The sequence below is a fragment of the Mesoplodon bidens genome (assembly GCF_964165515.1).
Source record: "Mesoplodon bidens genome assembly, chromosome: 11".
In the NCBI taxonomy this organism is placed as follows: domain Eukaryota; kingdom Metazoa; phylum Chordata; class Mammalia; order Artiodactyla; family Ziphiidae; genus Mesoplodon; species Mesoplodon bidens.
Window position 1 is genome coordinate 43,238,449 of NC_138167.1, and position 14,422 is coordinate 43,252,870.

Consider the following 14,422-nt stretch of genomic DNA (forward strand, 5'->3'; position numbering starts at 1 on the left):
TCCTTGAAGTGAATGTCTGCGATGCTAAAGACAGCTAGCCATAAGGGAGTGTAGGCCTCCTATTGGTAGTAAAATAAGGCAGATTTGAGACTGTGTATTCTTAGTTCACTTCTAGGAGTCTTCATACGTTAATACCTACAACTTCAGAGATTTCAGATGGGCATTCTCAGATAATTATAAAGTAGCCTGAACTTGAATATGGTAATGTTCATTCTTCCAAATCCCTCCCCCAAAAGCGTCTATGCTGACCTATCTGACAAGTAGCATCCTTGTCTGGAAAAGAGCTTAATTTAGACAGGTTTGGCAGAGAGATGGAAGGGGGCAGTGCTGAACAGTGAAAGAACTGGCTGCCCCAGCCCTTGCTTTCTCCAGCACTCAAGTTTATGGTGTTAAACTTCACCTTACCCCAGTACTGTGAGTTTTCCAAGGAATCCTACCTGTTTATTTAACACGCTAACGAAGGGCAAAAAAAAAACTATCTAAAACAAGCTATATAACATGTACAAATACTAATTTTTAGCCTTCTGAGGCAGATAAGCAGTGAATTTGTCCTATTATCCTATTATCTAACTGGCTAGGCTATTGTTTAGTTATCCAAAACTTTCATAGGTAAAACTTGAGACATCCATATCTTTCACACTACTCTTTCTCTGAGAACAGAAAATAGACCTATGTCAACATTACTTGATCCTAAACATCAGTATTTTCTTTGCCAACCCATGGCTCCTGCTATTTAGGGCTCATGGAGCTAGAAGTCTTGGAAATATGTCCTTATGACCCAAACCACAGGATGTCAGCCAGCAGGTTACAGTATCACCTGGCTGGTTCACCATCATGTAGAAAGGTGAGTTTTGCTGATAACTCTTAAGTCACTGGAGGGAGAAAACTAAGCTCAGAATATAAAAGGTTAAAGACCCTTAAAAAAAAAAAGAACAGGACTTCCCTGGTGGCGCAGCGGTTAAGAATCCACCTGCCAATGCAGGGGACACAGGTTTGAGCCCTGGTCCGGGAAGATCCCACGTGCCGCGGAGCAACTAGGCCCGTGCGCTATAACTACTGAACATGCACTCTAGAGCCCGCAAGCCACAACTACTGAGCCTGCGTGTCACAACTACTGAAGCCCGCGTGCCTAGAGCCCGTGCTCCACAGCAAGAGAAGCCACCGCAATGAGAAGCCTGTGCACCACAATGAAGAGTAGCCCCCGCTCACCGCAACTAGAGAAAGTCCGGGCACAGCAACGAAGACCCAAGGCAGCCAAAAATCAATAAATAAAGAAAGAAATTTAAAAAAAAAACAAAAACTTCTGAGTATACATAGCACCTGCAAGTTCTTAATGTTGGAACATGGTATGTCTTCAGCATTTCCAGAAAGAAATGGAGGGTAGAATACAGGCAAAACCTAATAGCCATTTAACAAGAACTTCTTCCTTTTAGAAAAATCCAAAGAAAACTAAAAAGATGGCTAACTGCAAATATAATGCTTGTCATGTGGTCCCAATCAAAAGGCTCAAAGAACATGAGGCTAACTGTGTCAATAGAACTGCTATAGATGACGGCAAGTTTTTCATTTGGGGGACAGATAAGTGGAGTCAAGTTCTATTGGCCCCCCCCACTTTCCATATTCCATATCTATGGACACCTTAGCCAAATGAGGAATGAAAAACAAAAAGAAGTTTCCACTCTGCTTCTATAACTTCTGGTCTGCTTTATTTCAGAGCCATTTAATCTTCCAAAGATTACTTCTCCAAGTTCAGAACCAAGTGAAAAATTTTCTGACACCGCCAATCAGATTCCTGACCCTGATGTCTGAAATGTAGGTAAGCAAGGGTGAGACAGTGAACACAGTCCTAAGTGAAGGCTTGGACCCTAAGTCCTCTATAGCTAATAAGTACAGAAGCCCTGCAGTAATTAGTCTTAATACTACTCCCACAAAATCCTTCACCAAAGCAATCAAAAGAGTAAATCTCAGAATTTCAGGGCTTCCCTGGTGGCGCAGTGGTTGAGAGTCCACCTGCCAATGCAGGGGACACGGGTTCGTGCCCCGGTCCAGGAAGATCCCACATGCCACAGAGTGACAGGGCCCGTGAGCCATGGCCGCTGGGCCTGCACGTCTGGAGCCTGTGCTCCGCAACGGGAGAGGCCACAACAGTGAGAGGCCTGCATATTGCAAAAAAAAAAAAGAAAAAAAAATCTCAGAATTTCATCTCTCTCTGGAGAGGCAACCCAGTAAAAAGGAGTCTAATTAAATCTAAATTCACTTATAACAGTGAAAAGATTCTTATCTTACCAATACCCAGTCACTTTCCATAGAAGTAATTTTTTACTTGTAATCTGAAAGGTTAGGATCTATCCTATCTCAAGTGATATCCTTTCTCTAAGATGCAGCATGTTATATTGGAGAATTCACTAGCTTTTCAGTCAGATCTAGGTTCAACTATCTGCTCTGGCCTTAAGGAAAGTTACTTCTCAAACACATCTTCCTCATCCGTAAAAGGAATAATATCTACCTCATAAGGTAGATTAATATTAAATAAAGATGTATGTATGTGTTAGAGCAATGCAAGCCCCTTTAACAGATAAAGTCCAAACTGTGTTAATGTCATGATTTAACACAACAGAAGTTCCCTTGTATACAATCCAGTGCAAGTATTTGGTAGGAGTGGTGATTCAAGAATAGAGGCTCTTTGACTTTTGACTGTCACCTCCCACACCTGGCTTCCCAAGCTGCCACAAAAAGAGAATGGAGAAAGTACAGCTACCTCATAACCACCTCAGCCCAGAAGAGAATGTTTCTACTCACATCCCATTGGCAAAAACTAGTCACAAGACCATACCTATGTCAGGGAGGCAGGAATGTAGGCCCAGGCAGAGCAGTCACTTCCCAGCAGCAGCTATGGAAGGGAGACTCAAATCTCCTGCCAGCTAGCCTTCTCTGCAATAACGTAAAAATGCTTAGTACTTGTGTTACTTCAACCTGATTTCTTTCTTTCTAGATAACACACATCATTTTCCTTCATTTGTCCATAAGACATTTGCTCCAAAAATGCTGGTTTGTGAAAGGTAAGATAAATCATCCTATAGAAGTTATTGGAATAGAGAGCGGAATACCTTTAATACCTTAGGAGAATGGCCACTAGATCATAGGCATGGCAGATGCCTAAGCTTCAATTACAAATTTTAAAAGAGCTGTATTCATGGGCTCTGAGTATTTCCATTCCTTTCCTAAGGCTCCACTTAGGACTTTAATCCATCAAGGACTTGATTACACAAGGTTCTCAATTCTGTGTAAGATTTTCAAGGAAAAAAAACCCCAATTCCTAAAGCTACAAAGGGGAAAGAGCTAGTAATACTATACATGGGCAGGATCCCCAACCACACAAACTTCAAGGGCACAGCCAAGAGCTAGAGGAGCCCTCAGTGGAGTTACCCACTGGATACACAGTGGGGAGGGAAGGTGCAAAGGAACTATATAAAACAGAAGCGAGCACAAAACCAGTAATTCTTACCCTGGCATGTAGTAGCATCAACTATTTTTGTTAAAGTAACTTTAATCTCCTAGAACTGGTTATCTAGACTAATTCTCTAGTTCTGATTTCCAGCTAACTTTCTTCCTTTGGTCATCTTCTACAGCGACTCAAGAGACATTAAAAAAAGAGACTATAGATGATAAACATCCTAACAACCATAAGTCCTGGAGAAAAGGTAGAATAACCTTTTTAACATCACAGTTTTAACATATATTAACATAGTTGTTTTTTTTTTTTTTTTTTTTTTTTTTTTTTTTTTGCGGTACGCGGGCCTCTCACTGTTGTGGCCTCTCCCGTTGCGGAGCACAGGCTCCGGACGCGCAGGCTCAGCGGCCATGGCTCACGGGCCCAGCCGCTCCGCGGCACGTGGGATCCTCCCGGACTGGTGCACGAACCCGTGTCCCCTGCATCGGCAGGCGGACTCTCAACCACTGCGCCACCAGGGAAGCCCATATTAACATAGTTTTAACTAATATCACTAACATCGTATTCTAAATCGTCAAATATTCTTAAACAAGCTTTGCTTCTTTAAAAATAAACATTTTCAAAAAATAAATAAATAAAAATAAACGTTTTCTATTCAAAGTCCTCCTCCTCTCACAATAGAATGCAGGGAAAGTCCTAATGGCTTTAAATCAGACTGGAGAAAGAGCTGTCTAGAACTCTATTTGAAATGCTATTAGCACATATCAAGCTTAGGTCTTCCATAAAAACGCTTGCTATCAAAATGACACTGCCTCAATGTTCTCTTTCTATCCTTAGGTCAGAAGAACTGATGGGGAAGTTGTAGATTAAAGAGCCAGCAGATGGAAGATTTATTAAGTCTTTTTTTAAAACTTTGGGGAAATCTTTACTGTCAAGTTTTAGGTAACAACTCTTGTCACTGTTGGCATCTTAATATGTTTTTATTTATTTAAATAAAGAGTATTTTTCCTATGACAAGCTTCATTTGGTTTTTTATTCTTCCTTGTTGGCATATCCTCATTTTTCTTTTTTTTTTATAAGTTTCTGCTTTATAACAAAGTGAATCAGTCATACATATACATCTGTTCCCACATCCCTTCCCTCTTGCGTCTCCCTCCCTCCCACCCTCCCTATCCCACCCCTCCAGGCGGTCACAAAGCACTGAGCTGATCTCCCTGTGCTATGCGGCTGCTTCCCACTATCTATCTACCTTACGTTTGGTAGTGTATACACGTCCATGCCTCTCTTTCGCCTTGTCACAGCCCACCCTTCCCCCTCCCCATATCCTCAAGTCCATTCTCAAGTAGGTCTGCGTCTTCATTCCCGTTTTGCCCCTAGGTTCTTCATGACATTTTTTTTTTAAATTCCGTATATATGTGTTAGCATACGGTATTTGTCTTTCTCTTTCTGACTAACTTCACTCTGTATGACAGACTCTAGGTCTATCCACCTCATTACAAATAGCTCAGTTTCGTTTCTTTTTATGGCTGAGTAATATTCCATTGTATATATGTGCCACATCTTCTTTATCCATTCATCCGATGATGGACACTTAGGTTGTTTCCAGCTCCGGGCTATTGTGAATAGAGCTGCAATGAACATTTTGGTACATGTCTCTTTTGGAATTATGGTTTTCTCAGGGTATATGCCCAGTAGTGGGATTGCTGGGTCATATGGTAGTTCTATTTGTAGTTTTTTAAGGAACCTCCATACCGTTCTCCATAGTGGCTGTACCAATTCACATTCCCAACAGCAGTGCAAGAGTGTTCCCTTTTCTCCACACCCTCTCCAGCATTTATTGTTTCTAGATTTTTTTTTAATTAGTTTCTGCTTTATAACAAAGTGAATCAGTCATACATATACATCTGTTCCCACATCCCTTCCCTCATGCATCTCCCTCCCTCCCACCCTCCCCATCCCACCCCTCCAGGCGGTCACAAAGCACCGAGCTGATCTCCCTGTGCTCTGCGGCTGCTTCCCACTATCTATCTACCTTACGTTTGGTAGTGTATATATGTCCATGCCTCTCTTTCGCTTTGTCACAGCTTACCCTTCCCCCTCCCCATATCCTCAAGTCCATTCTCAAGTAGGTCTGTGTCTTTATTCTCGTTTTGCCCCTAGGTTCTTCATGACATTTTTTTTTTAATTCCGTATATATGTGTTAGCATACGGTATTTGTCTTTCTCTTTCTGACTAACTTCACTCTGTATGACAGACTCTAGGTCTATCCACCTCATTACAAATAGCTCAGTTTCGTTTCTTTTTATGGCTGAGTAATATTCCATTGTATATATGTGCCACATCTTCTTTATCCATTCATCCGATGATGGACACTTAGGTTGTTTCCAGCTCCGGGCTATTGTGAATAGAGCTGCAATGAACATTTTGGTACATGTCTCTTTTGGAATTATGGTTTTCTCAGGGTATATGCCCAGTAGTGGGATTGCTGGGTCATATGGTAGTTCTATTTGTAGTTTTTTAAGGAACCTCCATACCGTTCTCCATAGTGGCTGTACCAATTCACATTCCCACCAGCAGTGCAAGAGTGTTCCCTTTTCTCCACACCCTCTCCAGCATTTATTGTTTCTAGATTCCTTGATGATGGCCATTCTGACTGGTGTGAGATGATATCTCATTGTAGTTTTGATTTGCATTTCTCTAATGATTAATGATGTTGAGCATTCTTTCATGTGTTTGTTGGCAGTCTGTATATCTTCTTTGGAGAAATGCCTATTTAAGTCTTCTGCCCATTTTTGGATTGGGTTGTCTGTTTTTTTGCTATTGAGCTGCATGAGCTGTTTATAAATTTTGGAGATTAATCCTTTGTCAGTTGCTTCATTTGCAAATATTTTCTCCCATTCTGAGGGTTGTCTTTTGGTCTTCTTTATGGTTTCCTTTGCTGTGCAAAAGCTTTGAAGTTTCATTAGGTCCCATTTGTTTATCTTTGTTTTTATTTCCATTTCTCTAGGAAGTTGGTCCAAAAGGATCTTGCTGTGATTTATGTCATAGAGTGTTCTACCTATGTTTTCCTCTAAGAGTTTGATAGTTTCTGGCCTTACATTTAAGTCTTTAATCCATTTTGAGCTTATTTTTGTGTATGGTGCTAGGGAATGATCTAATCTCAAACTTTTACATGTCCCTGTCCAGTTTTCCCAGCACCACTTATTGAAGAGGCTGTCCTTTCTCCACTGTACATTCCTGCCTCCTTTATCAAAGATAAGTTGGCCATATGTGCGTGGGTTTATCTCTGGGCTTTCTATCCTGATCCACTGATCTATCTTTCTGTTTTTATGCCAGTACCAGACTGTCTTAATTACTGTAGCTTTGTAGTATAGTCTGAAGTCAGGGAGCCTGATTCCTCCAGCTCCGTTTTTCGTTCTCAAGATTGCTTTAGCTATTCGGGGCCTTTTGTTTTTCCAAACAAATTTTGAAATTTTTTGTTCTAGTTCTGTGAAAAATGCCATTGGTAGTTTGATAGGGATTGCATTGAATCTGTAGATTGCTTTCGGTAGTAGAGTCATTTTCACAATATTGATTCTTCCAATCCAGGAGCATGGTATATCTCTCCATCTATTTGTATCATCTTTAATTTCTTTCATCAGTGTCTTATAGTTTTCTGCATACAGGTCTTTTGTCTCCTTAGGTAGGTTTATTCCTAGATATTTTATTCTTTTTGTTGCGATGGTAAATGGGAGTGTTTTCTTGATTTCATTTTCAGATTTTTCATCATTAGTGTACAGGAATGCCAGAGATTTCTGTACATTAATTTTATATCCTGCTACTTTACCAAATTCATTGATTAGCTCTAGTAGTTTTTCGGTAGCATCTTTAGGATTCTCTATGTATAGTATCATGTCATCTGCAAACAGTGACAGCTTTACTTCTTCTTTTCTAATTTGGATTCCTTTTATTTCCTTTTCTTCTCTGATTGCTGTGGCTAAAACTTCCAAAACTATGTTGAATAAGAGTGGTGAGAGTGGGCAGCCTTGTCTTGTTCCTGATCTTAGTGGAAATGGTTTCAGTTTTTCACCATTGAGGACAATGTTGGCTGTGGGTTTGTCATATATGGCCTTTATTATGTTGAGGAAAGATCCCTCTATACCTACTTTCTGCAGGGTTTTTATCATAAATGGGTGTTGAATTTTGTCGAAAGCTTTCTCTGCATCTATTGAGATGATCATATGGTTTTTCTCCTTCAATTTGTTAATATGGTGTATCACATTGATTGATTTGCATATATTGAAGAATGCTTGCATTCCTGGAATAAACCCCACTTGATTATGCTGTATGATCCTTTTAATGTGCTGTTGGATTCTGTTTGCTAGTATTTTGTTGAGGATTTTTGCATCTATGTTCATCAGTGATATTGCCCTGTAGTTTTCTTTCTTTGTGACATCCTTGTCTGGTTTTGGTATCAAGGTGATGGTGGCCTCGTAGAATGAGTTTGGGAGTGCTCCTCCCTCTGCTATATTTTGGAAGAGTTTGAGAAGGATAGGTGTTAGCTCTTCTCTAAATGTTTGATAGAATTCACCTGTGAAGCCATCTGGTCCTGGGCTTTTGTTTGTTGGAAGATTTTTAATCACAGTTTCAATTTCAGTGCTTGTGATTGGTCTATTCATATTTTCTATTTCTTCCTGATTCAGTCTTGGCAGGTTGTGCATTTCTAAGAATTTGTCCATTTCTTCCAGGTTGTCCATTTTATTGGCATAGAGTTTCTTGTAGTAATCTCTCATGATCTTTTGTATTTCTGCAGTGTCAGTTGTTACTTCTCCTTTTTCATTTCTAATTCTATTGATTTGAGTCTTCCCCCTTTTTTTCTTGATGAGTCTGGCTAATGGTTTATCAATTTTGTTTATCTTCTCAAAGAACCAGCTTTTAGTTTTATTGATCTTTGCTATGGCTTCCTTCATTTCTTTTTCATTTATTTCTGATCTGATCTTTATGATTTCTTTCCTTCTGCTAACTTTGGGGGTTTTTTGTTCTTCTTTCTCTAATTGCTTTAGGTGCAGGGTCAGGTTGTTTACTCGAGATGTTTCCTGTTTCTTAAGGTGGGATTGTATTGCTATAAACTTCCCCCTTAGAACTGCTTTTGCTGCGTCCCATAGGTTTTGGGTCGTCGTGTCTCCATTGTCATTTGTTTCTAGGTATTTTTTTATTTCCTCTTTGATTTCTTCAGTGATCACTTCGTTATTGAGTAGTGTATTGTTTAGCCTCCATGTGTTTGTATTTTTTACAGATCTTTTCCTGTAATTGATGTCTAGTCTCATAGCATTGTGGTCGGAAAAGATACTTGATACAATTTCAATTTTCTTAAATTTACCAAGGCTTGATTTGTGACCCAAGATATGATCTATCCTGGAGAATGTTCCATGAGCACTTGAGAAAATTGTGTATTCTGTTGTTTTTGGATGGAATGTCCTATAAATATCAATTAAGTCCATCTTGTTTAATGTATCATTTAAAGCTTGTGTTTCCTTATTTATTTTCATTTTGGATGATCTGTCCATTGGTGAAAGTGGGGTGTTAAAGTCCCCTACTATGAGTGTGTTACTGTCGATTTCCCCTTTTATGGCTGTTAGTATTTGCCTTATGTATTGAGGTGCTCCTATGTTGGGTGCATAAATATTTACAATTGTTATATCTTCTTCTTGGATCGATCCCTTTATCATTATGTAGTGTCCTTCTTTGTCTCTTCTAATAGTCTTTATTTTAAAGTCTATTTTGTCTGATATAAGAATTGCTACTCCAGCTTTCTTTTGATTTCCATTTGCATGGAATATCTTTTTCCATCCCCTTACTTTCAATCTGTATGTGTCTCTAGGTCTGAAGTGGGTCTCTTGTAGACAGCATATATATGGGTCTTGTTTTTGTATCCATTCAGCCAATCTGTGTCTTTTGGTGGGAGCATTTAGTCCATTTACATTTAAGGTAATTATCGATATGTATGTTCCTATTCCCATTTCCTTAATTGTTTTGGGTTCGTTATTGTAGGTCTTTTCCTTCTGTTGTGTTTCTTGCCTAGAGAAGTTCCTTTAGCATTTGTTGTAAAGCTGGTTTGGTGGTGCTGAACTCTCTCAGCTTTTGCTTGTCTGTAAAGATTTTAATTTCTCCATCAAATCTGAATGAGATCCTTGCTGGGTAGAGTAGTCTTGGTTGCAGGTTTTTCTCCTTCATCACTTTAATTATGTCCTGCCACTCCCTTCTGGATTGTAGAGTTTCTGCTGAGAGATCAGCTGTTATCCTGATGGGGATTCCCTTGTGTGTTATTTGTTGTTTTTCCCTTGCTGCTTTTAATATGATTTCTTTGTGTTTAATTTTTGACAGTTTGATTAATATGTGTCTTGGCGTATTTCTCCTTGGATTTATTCTGTATGGGACTCTCTGTGCCTCCTGGACTTGATTAACTATTTCCTTTCCCATATTAGGGAAGTTTTCAACTATAATCTCTTCAAATATTTTCTCAGTCCCTTTCTTTTTCTCTTCTTCTTCTGGAACCCCTATAATTCGAATGTTGGTGCATTTAATGTTGTCCCAGAGGTCTCTGAGACTGTCCTCTGTTCTTTTCATTCTTTTTTCTTTATTTTGCTCTGCAGCAGTTATTTCCACTATTTTATCTTCCACCTCACTTATCCGTTCTTCTGCCTCAGTTATTCTGCTATTGATCCCATCTAGAGTATTTTTCATTTCATTTATTGTGTTTTTAATCAATGCTTGATTCATCTTTAGTTCTTCTAGGTCCTTGTTAACTGTTTCTTGCATTTTGTCTATTCTATTTCCAAGATTTTGGATCATGGAAATAGAATCTTGGATCATCTTTACTATCATTATTCTGAATTCTTTTTCAGGTAGACTCCCTATTACCTCTTCATTTGTTAGGTCTGGTAGGTTTTTATCTTGCTCCTTCACCTGCTGTGTGTTTTTCTGTCTTCTCATTTTGCTTATCTTACTGTGTTTGCGGTCTCCTTTTTGCAGGCTGCAGTTCGTAGTTCCCGTTGTTTTTGGTGTCTGTCCCCAGTGGCTAAGGTTGTTTCAGTAGGTTGTGTAGGCTTCCTGGTGGGGGGGACTAGTGTCTGTGTTCTGGTGGTTGAGGCTCGATCTTGTCTTTCTGGTGGACAGGTCCACGTCTGGTGGTGTGTTTTGGGGTGCCTGTGGCCTTATTTTGTCTTTAGGCAGCCTCTCTGCTAATGGGTGGGGTTGTGTTCCTGTCTTGCTGGTTGCTTGGCATAGGGTGACCAGCACTGTAGCTTGCTGGTCGTTGACTGAAGCTGGGTGCTGGTGTTGAGATGGAGATCTCTGGAAGATTTTCGCCGCTTGATATTATGTGGAGCTGGGAGGTCTCTTGTGGACCCGTGTCCTGAAGTTGGCTCTCCCACTTCAGAGGCACAGCACTGACTCCTGGCTGTAGCACCAAGAGCCTTTCATCTACCCCGCTCAGAATAAAAGGGAGAAAAAGTAGAAAGAAAGAATTAGTAGAAGAAAGAAAGAGAGAGAGAAAGAAGGAAGAAGGAAAGAAAGGAAGGAAGGAAGGAAGAAAGAAAGAAAGGAGGGAGGGAGGAAGGACGGAAAGAAAGAAAGAAAGAAAGGAGGGAGGGAGGGAGGAAGGAAAGAAAAAGAAAGAGTGAAAGGAAGAAGGGAAGGAGGGAGGAAGGAAGGAAAGAAAGAAAGAAAGGAAGAAAGAAAGAAAAAAGAAAGAGAGAAGGAAAGAAAGACAGGGAGGGAGGGAGGGAGGGAGGAAGGAAAGAAAGAGAAAGAAAGAAAGGAGGGGTGGAGGGAGGGAGGGAGGAAGGGAAGGTAGGAAAAAAGAAAGAGCAGGTAAAGTAAAATAGAATAAAATATAAAATATAGTAGCGTTATTAAAATTAAAAAGTAATTATTGAAAAAAAACGGACAGATAGAACCCTGGGACATATGGTGGAATCAACGCTATACAGAGAAAATCTCACACAGAAGCATACACATACACATTCACAAAAAGAGAACGGGGGAAAAAATCGAAAATCTTGCTCTCAAAGTCCACCTCCTCAATTTGGAATAATTCGTTGTAAAAAGAGGAAAAGGGGAAAAAGTCTTAAATCTTGTCCTCAAAGTCCACCTCCTCAATTTGGGATGATTCGCTGTCCATTCATGCACTCCACAGACACAGGGCACATCAAGCGGACCGTGGAGCTTTAATCCGCTGCCTCCGAGGCTGCACAGAGAGATTTCCCTGTCTCTTCTCTGCTCTCACAGCTCCCAGGTCTCAGCCTTGGACCTGGCCCCGCCTCTGCGCGTAGGTCGCCGGAGGGCGTCCGTTCTTCGCTCAGACAGGACGGGTTTAAAGGAGCCGCTGATTCGGGGGCTCTGGCACACTCAGGCAGAGGGGAGGGAGGGGCACGCAGTGTGGGGCGGGCCTGCGGCGGCAGAGGCCGGCGTGACGTTGCACCAGCCCGAGGCGGTCCGTGCGCTTTCCCGGGGAAGCCGTCCCTGGGTCCCTGGACCCCGGCAGTGGCGGGCTGCACAGGCTCCCCGGAAGGCGGGGTGGACAGTGACCTGCGCTCGCACACAGGCCTTGTGGCGGCGGCAGCAGCAGCCCCAGCGTCCCACGCCCGTCTCCGGGGTCCGCGCCTTTAGCCGCGGCTCAAGCCCGTCTCTGGAGCTTCTTTAAGCAGCGCTCTTAATGCCCTCTCCTCGCGCACCAGGAAACAAAAGGGAAGAAAAAGTCTCTTGCCTCTTCGGCAGCTCCAGACTTTTTCCCGGACTCCCTCCGGGCTAGCCGTGGTGCACTAACCCCTTCAGGCTCTCTTCCTGCCGCCAGCCCCAGTCCTATCCCTGCGCTCCGACTGAAACCCTATACCCGAGCCTCAGCTCCCAGCCCCACCCGCCCCGGAGGCCGAGCAGACCTGCCTCTCGGGCTGGTGTGTGCCTGAGGGCACCGGTCCTCTGTGCCGGATCTCTCCGCTTTGCCCTCCACACCCCTGTTGCTGTGCTCTCCTCCGCTACTCCGAAACTTTCCCCCTCCGCCACCCGCAGTCTCCGCCTGCGAAGGGGCTTCTAGTGTGTGGAAACCTTTCCTCCTTCACGGCTCCCTCCCACTGGTGCAGGTCCCGTCCCTATCCTTTTGTCTCTGTTTATTCTTTTTTCTTTTGCCCTACCCAGGTATGTGGGGAGTTTCTTGCCTTTTGGGGGGTCTGAGGTCTTCTGTCAGCGTTCAGTAGGTGTTCTGTAGGAGTTGTTGCACGTGTAGATGAATTTCTGATGTATCTGTGGGGAGGAAGGTGATCTCCGTGTCTTACTCTTCCGCCATCTTCCTCCCTGTCAGCCATATCCTCATTTTTTAACCAAAGGGCTGGAGGGCTGATTTGCCTATTTCTCTTTGTAGGGGAAATACAGTCACCATGTGGTCCATAATGCTATTCCTTAGTTAGGTTCTTTATCCCCCCACCTTTTTCTCCTACCTCCAAGTCATTTACTATATGACCATCATATCAACCTTCTTCAATCAATTCTCCATACGAATCTTCCATGCTTAAAGGATATAGTTTTTATGACAAGCTGAGTTTGAAACATGGCTCCAAATCTACCTTCCTAACTCTGCAGAAGTCAGTTTACACCCATGTTAAATATGTTTTTTCTTTTTCACTCGGTTCATTTTACAATGTCACTCCTTGCCCTTCAACTATTCAAATCCCTGTTCTAGCTTTTTTTAAGTCCAATTCTTAATCCTCACCTCATTTAAACCTTCCCTGTCTCCGGCCTCAACCAAACCACAAACCTTCGGGAAGGAAGGCAGAAGCACATACTGCTTTATATTTGCTACCTCATTAGCCTAGTGCTGTGCATCTAGGAGATATTCAAATACTTGGTGCTTAAACTGAACCAAGACCCAATTTAAAACAGGTCAAAATTAGTTCCTCTTAAGCTGTAATTTTTTATTGCAGCTAGCTAATCCTTTTAAAATAATGAGTTTGGGGTTTTGCTAGTTTACTGACTAGTCCAGGTATATTTAGACTTAAAGAAGTTTTAGTCAAATGAATATTTTCTGCCCTTAGGAGTCCTATCCCTACCTAAGTATTTTCTAGATCCTTTTCAAATGATCTTTTTTTTTCTTCCACTAAAATAGAAGGGAGAACACTAGACACTTTTAGCATCTAGCACATTCCAGTGTATTTGGTACAAAGTGGAGGGGGTAGGGGGCTACTGACTTTCTCACTTAGCTTTACAGAATATAAACAAGATTTACTTTTATCTCTTGACTAAGACCTTACACATATTTTGAATTTTTAAAATTATACTTTGGTATATTAACACCAGACTATATAAAAACAAAAGGTTGTTTCCCAGGAAAAATGGCCCTAAAATATAAAACTGTCTTCCTTTATCATATTTTAGCTATATGGAATCTTCCCCTAAAAGAGCATGCAGTCTTAACTGGGGGACCATATAATTTTTCCTCCAAACCAGGATACTCTTGAGCTTGAAAGGGGGAATAATAATTATTCTGGGATAACAGACAGACAAACCGAGTCAACTACCCTAATAAGTCATCACTTATTAGGCAATTGTATCATTCAAAACATGGGTGCCAGATTTACTCAAATCCTGCTTTAAGAGGTTTTGAGTCCCTTGGAAAAAGGCACAATAGAATCACTTATTTGGGTTTCTAACATAACATTTGGTCAAAGCTTCAAAAAGACCAAATTTACTTATGGAAAAATACTTTTTAAAAAAAGCAAAGTTTAAAAATAATTGCCTCAAAGCTTGCCTAGATTCCCTCAAGTCCTAACTATTCCCCCAGGCTCCCATAACAGGTGGCTTATGTCTCCTTTTAACCTCCTTTCATTCTGATTTATTACTATTAAACTATAATACGCTTTAGGAGAGGCATGATCTTACTATGTACTAGTCCTATGCCCATACAAAATCAAAGCTGCTGAACGTGGAGAATCTCTACTT

The 14,422-nt window shown here is 41.3% G+C and overlaps 1 pseudogene across 1 annotated transcript; it reads left to right on the forward strand.

Annotated features, from left to right (window-relative positions):
* Nucleotides 1–742: 742 nt before the first annotated feature.
* Nucleotides 743–4,302, forward strand: LOC308625723 (gametocyte-specific factor 1-like; annotated as a pseudogene). Its single transcript has 6 exons — nt 743–844; nt 1,434–1,554; nt 1,715–1,816; nt 2,993–3,059; nt 3,630–3,701; nt 4,289–4,302. The product of its transcript is annotated as a gametocyte-specific factor 1-like (transcript).
* Nucleotides 4,303–14,422: the final 10,120 nt, after the last annotated feature.